This window comes from Elephantulus edwardii, unplaced genomic scaffold, assembly GCF_000299155.1.
Source record: "Elephantulus edwardii isolate Elephantulus edwardi_28Jun2011 unplaced genomic scaffold, EleEdw1.0 scaffold00045, whole genome shotgun sequence".
Taxonomy (NCBI): domain Eukaryota; kingdom Metazoa; phylum Chordata; class Mammalia; order Macroscelidea; family Macroscelididae; genus Elephantulus; species Elephantulus edwardii.
In genome coordinates this window covers 17,675,261-17,681,738 of record NW_006399795.1, presented here as the reverse complement: position 1 = coordinate 17,681,738, position 6,478 = coordinate 17,675,261, and the positions used below count along the sequence as shown (strand labels likewise).

At 39.4% G+C, this 6,478-nt stretch overlaps 1 pseudogene; it reads left to right on the top strand.

Moving 5' to 3' along the window:
• Nucleotides 1-6,478, top strand: part of LOC102861016 — a 20,695-nt pseudogene that overhangs the window by 6,075 nt on the left and 8,142 nt on the right.

Here is a 6,478-nt window from a genome sequence, read left to right as displayed (position 1 = left end):
CCACTGTTAAAACCTCTAATTGGAATATTATTGCTTTTAATTTTTGACTCGTGTACTTTTAACTTGTTAAATTTGTGTCTTGTAGGCTGCAGCAGTTCCATGATGCATCTTCAAGGATATGAACATGTATGGCTAAGCACAATTGATAACAGTGCATCTAAATTCCAAAATCAATCTCCACAATAGTCTATGTTTTTCCTATTGCCAAAGGGACCCTTTAGGGTAGTGAGAGACTATCTTCACCCTGAAACCTACAGTGTCCCTTTTCAGCAGGAAATAGCTAAGAGACTATGCCATCCCCTTTTCCTTATGAATCAGGGTGAAATCTCTTTCAGGGAGGAGTAGGGAATGGCAAAGGACACACTGACAAAGGAGATTAATTAGAACTGGTTTTGACAAGCACTGTGGCAATGGGACAATTAAAACAGACTTTCAAGGGAAAAAAAAGAGGAACGAACTGGGGGGAGGTGTAGAGAAAATAGTGCAACAATGAATGAATGGAAATCCAAAATCTCTGTAAATGTTCATTTAAATTAATAAAATAAAATAAAAAAAGAAAAAAAGAACCTGAATGACCTTAACTTTTCAAAAGGAAGTGGCAGAGAGACTGACAACCAACAATCAGAAAGTCAGCATCAGAATCGACTGTCCATTGTGGCCCAGTTTTTCTGCAGTGTTCAGCACCTCTTTACAATCCAAGGTCAAGCTTTTGTCCCAAACCAGAGGTGGACATGGGAGTGGTGTGTTTTCCCCTCTTGATCTGATGCTGAATCGAACAGCCATTCAAGCTGGTGGAAAAAGCAATGATGAATGTGTTTCAGTTCAGGAGGAAATACTGCTACCAAGGGGGGGCCAGGAATGTTATTCCCTGAAGCTCCATGTGAGGAAAGCATTGCAAGATTGCTTCCCTTTGCTGATGTGGACCCTGCTCTCTGGCCCTGCCATCTCTCTCTCACACACTTTAAGAAAGTCTGTGATGTATACTGGGAAATGTGAGGGAGACCCTCAACTCTTCGCCTACAACTGCCGAGAAGAACTCAAGCAGAGTGGAAGCAAGACAGAGGGGAGGAAGAGGGGGAGTCAGGAGATTTAGGGACGTTTGCTGTTCTGTTAGTTACTAACATGTCACAACATTGGACTGCTTCTGTGTGCACTCGTATCCTACAGAATGACAATAAAAATGCCAATGACCACAAAAATATGACTATGAATAGTAACAGAACATTGGCACAGAGCCAGAAGATGAGCCCCTCAGGTTAGAAAGCACCTCAAATACATCTGAGAAAGGGCTGCCACTTCAAAGTAAAGTTAAAAAGAGGAGAAAACAGCAGCAAGCACCCATTGTAAATTGAAACTTGGAATCTATGAAATATGAATCTACTAAAATTGCAAGTTGTAAAAAAATGAAGTAAAATGCTTAAAGATCCTAGGCATTAGTAACGTGAAGTAGAGTAGCTTCGGCTGTTTTGAACCAGGTAATCAAATGATCTACTGTGCTGGAAATGGCAAATTGAAGAGGAATGGTGTCCAATTTGCCCTCAAGATATATCCTGAAGAACAATATTGTTAGTTAGGATAGGATAATTTCCATATGCATACAAGTAAGACCTGGTAATGTAACTATTAGTCAAATGTACACACAAACCATGAAAGCAAACGATGAGGAAATGGAGGATTTCTGCCAACCACCATGCTTGTAAAGGTGGAAGGATGCCAAAGGAGACGAAGATCCTCAGCCAGGTGGATTGACACAGTGACTGCAGCGATGGGCTCTAGTGTGTCAGAGGTTGTGAGGATGGTGCAGAATAGGACAGAGTTCAGATTTGTTGTTCATAGGGTTGCTATATTCATAGGGTTGCTATATTCATAGAGTTGCTATATTCGTAGGGTATTCAAGTTGATGGCACCTAACAACAACAGCCAACCTTGATGACAAAGTGCCAGTGACTTAGTGGTAAGGAATTGTGCTGTCAACCCAAAGGCTCATGATTCAAATTCACCAGTTGCTCAGTGGAAGGAAGATTGATAATCCCCTTTTGATTTACTGCCTTTTAAATCTACTTAAGGGTCATAATGAGTCAGTTTCAACTCAGCAGTACACACAACAATGACAAACTTCTATGGTTTAAAATTGATCAAACATGCTGTGGCAGTTTGTCCTCATTGTGGACAAATATGTTCCTGTTTATAGGCAAAGCTGTCACCATTTAATTAGTATCTGATTCTGACTTGTCTAAGTAATATTCTTACCTGGTAAAAACCTGAAGTGTGCTGGGTTATAGGACAGACTTTTCTAATTGTTACAATCTTTATAGGTTCCTGATCTAACTCAGTTCATAATGGGAGAAGGAAAAAGAGCAAGAGTCTGAGAAATCTCAAGTGATAGAGAGTCAAGCTTTGTTCTGCATCTTTTCATTGAATCACAAAATTTCATTATAAAATTGTTTTACTAGATGTTTAACTGGTGACTGAATGTAAATGTTCAAGGAAATAGTAGTACAGCATTTTACCAGAGCAAAGAATTTAAACAGAAAGAAAAAATAGGTTTCTTTCGTAAAGTTGAATAAAATGATTGATTTTTCTAGGGGAAAAAGTTGTACACAAAGAAAGATTGGTAGTCAGAAAATATGATCTTGGTGACAGAAATGAGGCCAGAGATCATATGACAGAATGTTGTGTGAACAATGGCTTATTCATTGCAAACACCTTTTTTAAAAACATAAACTACAGCTATACACATGAAGTTTTCCAGATGGAATACAAAGAAATCAACTCTCTGTATCTATTAAATCTATATGCTAAACACATAATTCAAGAAGCTGAGCTTTATGATGAAGACTGTGAAATCAGGATCAAGGGAAGACTCATCAACAAGCAGCGTTATGCAGATAACATGACCTTGCTTACTGAAAATGAAGAGCATTATAAAATGAAAATAGGCAGAATGAGGATGGGAGAGTCTGACCTCTACTCATTCCACAAAGGGGAACTGTCCCAATCAACAACTTCCACAATACAAAAGTAATTCCTATAAGGTCAGACATGGTCTCCTACACATCTGTGCCTACTTATACTAATTCTAACACTAATTTTATTCCTCTATTGGGTCCAAATCTGTTGCAATGACCACACAGACGTCATGTAACCATACTTGTGCTTATGGGGTTTATTAGGGACATTAATAGACTATAATTCAGGTTAGCAGCAGGATACAATACCTTAGTCCAGGCATCTTCTCAAATGTGTTCACAGGCCCTTTGACTTCTAGCCTCGCAGCTCAATGTTGTAGCTATGACTAACAGCTAGCTTACAAACAATGGATCAGTGTCTCTGACACATTTGTGCCCAATGCTGCAGTCCCTGTGTCAATTAATCTCATTTTGGGTCTTCCTCCCTTTTGCTGACCTTCTACCTTTTCTTTACTGGTTGATATTCCTAAATTTCTGTCACTTAAAACCATTTGATTTATAATACCAGATCTTCAGGCTGAGATTAGAAGAGGTTGTGGTATTAATGATATTATGGCAAATGTTAAGTGGATCTTGGCTGAAAACAGAGAGCACCAGAAGAATATCTATTTGTGTTTCATTGACTATACAAAGGTATTTGACTGTGTGGATCACAACAAACTGTGGCTAACTCTGAGAACAATGGGAATCTAACACTTGATTGTGCTTATGCAAACCCTATACTTGGACCAGGAGGCAGTCATCAGAGCAGAGTAAGGAAACACTGCATGGTTTAAAGTCAAGAAGGGTGTATATTAGGGATATGTGCTCGCTATACCTTTTAAATCTATATGTGGAATAGATCATCCCGGAGGTGTGGCTCTATCTATGAGGAGGAATGTGGCATCAGGATTGGAGGAAGACTTGTCAACAACATGCATTATGCAGATGATACAACCTTGCTTGCTGAAACTGAGGACGTGAAGCACTTGCTTCAGATGGTCAAGGACTGCAGCTCAACATCAAGAAAACAAAGAGTCTCACCACAAGGCCAGTTGGCAGCATCATGACAGATGGTGAAGAGATTGAGATTGTTAACAGCTTTAGTTTGCTTGGCTCCACAATCAACACTCTTGGTACCAGCAGCCAGAAAAATCAAAAGATGAATTGCATTGAGAAAATCTGCTGTCAGGGACATCTCCGGAGTACTGAGAGCAATGATGTCAGTCTAGAGACTAAAGTGTGCCTGATCCAGGCCATGGTCTTAGTGATTACATGGTATGCATCAGAAAGCTGGACAGTGATTAGGGGTAATAGAATAATTGATGCCTCTGAGCTGTCGTGCTGAGGAAGAGTACTAAATATACCATGGATTGCAAGGAGAACAAAGAGGTTTGTCTTGGAGATGGTGAAATGACAGTGCTCCTTGGAGGCAAGAATTCTGAAATTCTGTCTGACATACTTTGGGCATATTGCAAGGAAGGACCAGTCCTTGGAGAGGGACATGATGCTTGGGAGGCTGGAGGGACAGTGCAGGAGAGAAGACCCTTGATCAGATTAATTGACTCAGTGACTGGGATGATGGAGGTAGGTGTGTTGGAGACAATAAAATTAGTTCAGGGTGGAGCAGGGTTCTGAATTTTTGTACATGGGGTCACTATCAGTCTTAGATGACTTTACAACAATGAGATATAGAGACTAGCTCCTCTCCTTGTGGATGGATTAACATACTGTATGGTATGGTCCTGCCTAGCCATGTGGCAAAGTAAGAATCAGCAGCTAGAAAGCCTTTTTGAACAATAAATCCTTGACATCACAAAGACTTAAAATAGTTGCTGCAAAAGATCAAAGACTACTTCCTTCAGTGTAGATCAAGAAAACAAAAATTTTCACCATTGGGTTAATAGGCAACATCATGCTAGATGGAAAAGATTTGAAATGTCAACAATTTCATCTTACTTGACTTCATAATTAGTGTCCTTGGTACCAAAAGTCAAAAAAAAAAAAAAAAAAAAAAAAAGAAATCAAAAGACATGTTGCACTGGGAAAAGCTGGTGTCAAGGATCTCTCTAAAGTATTGAAGAAGAATGACATCAGTTTAAAGGCTAAGGTTCTCCTGATCTAAGCTATGGTTCTTTCAATTACTTGCTATGCATCTGAAAGTTGGATAATGACTAAGGATGACAGAAGAAGAATTGATGCCTTTGAGTTGTAGTGTTGGAGAAGAGTACCGAATATCCCATGGACTGACAAAAGAATAAATGTCTTAGAGAAAGTGCAATCAGGTTGCTCTTTAAGGCAAGGATGGCGAAACTTCATCTCACATAATTTGGATATGTTGTTTGAAGGGGCTAGTCCTTGGAAGAGGACATCATGCCTGGGAAGGTGGAGGGTCAGCTTAAGTCAAGACTTTCAGCAAGATGGATTGACACGGTATAGTCCATAGACTTAAGTATATCAGAGATGGTGAAGATGGCAGAAGACAAGATAGATTTCAGATCAATTGTTCATAGGGTTGCTATGAGTCATAGTGTCATAGTTGTCTTGAAGGCATATAACAAACAACAACAACAACAACAACATACAAATAGTGGAAAAGCTCAATATAAATTTAAATAAAACCAGGGGCAGCCTGTGAAACAGACTATTAATTATTCATATGAAAATTCAAATCGAAGAAGAAAATGAAAATAACTCTACAAAAGCCCAAATTGAATCTTGATCATATCCTACCCAAATTTAGAGACCATCTCAAAAATTGATTTGATGTATTGAACACTTATGACTGAATACCAGACCATTAGTTAGGGGATGACATCATGGCCATTAGCCATTAATAAAGCTAAGGGTCATTAAAAAGACAGGAAAGACAGACCAAAATGAGTGTCAGGAGAGAATCTAAAACTTGATCTGTTCTAGAGAAGCTAAGGTAAAAGGAAGAAACGATGACTTTAAGAGAGTTGAATAAAAGCTTCCAAAGTGCAGCTCAGAATGACAAAGCAAAATGTTAAAATGAAATGTGGAAGGACCCGGCCTTGCTGATGTTGTTCTTGTTATGTGCCATTGAGTAGCCTGTAACCCAGCCCTCCTAGCCCAGCATGAACAGCAAGGACACAATTTTGAGACGGGAGGCATCTCATTTTCTTTTTCAGCCTGACCCAGAATTCCTGGAGTACATTACTTCCTGTGCATTCTGAAAATTGAACAGTGAATGACAGAGGAAGAACTGATGCCTTTGAATTGTGGTGTTGGGGAAGAATACTGAATAGCTAACAGCAACTAAAAATAAAAAAAGTCTTCCTCTCCTATGCTGACTCTCTCCCTTTCTAATAATGACATCTTTCTCCAGGGACTGGCACCTCCTAAAATGTGCCCAAAATATGTGAGACGCAGCTTCACCATCCTGCTTCTAAGGAGCATCCTGGTTTCACTTTCTCCAAGACATACTTGTTTGTTAACTTTGTTGTTGTTGTTGTTATGTGCCATCGAGTCGTTTGCAACTCATAGCGACCCTATGCACAACAGCCCTA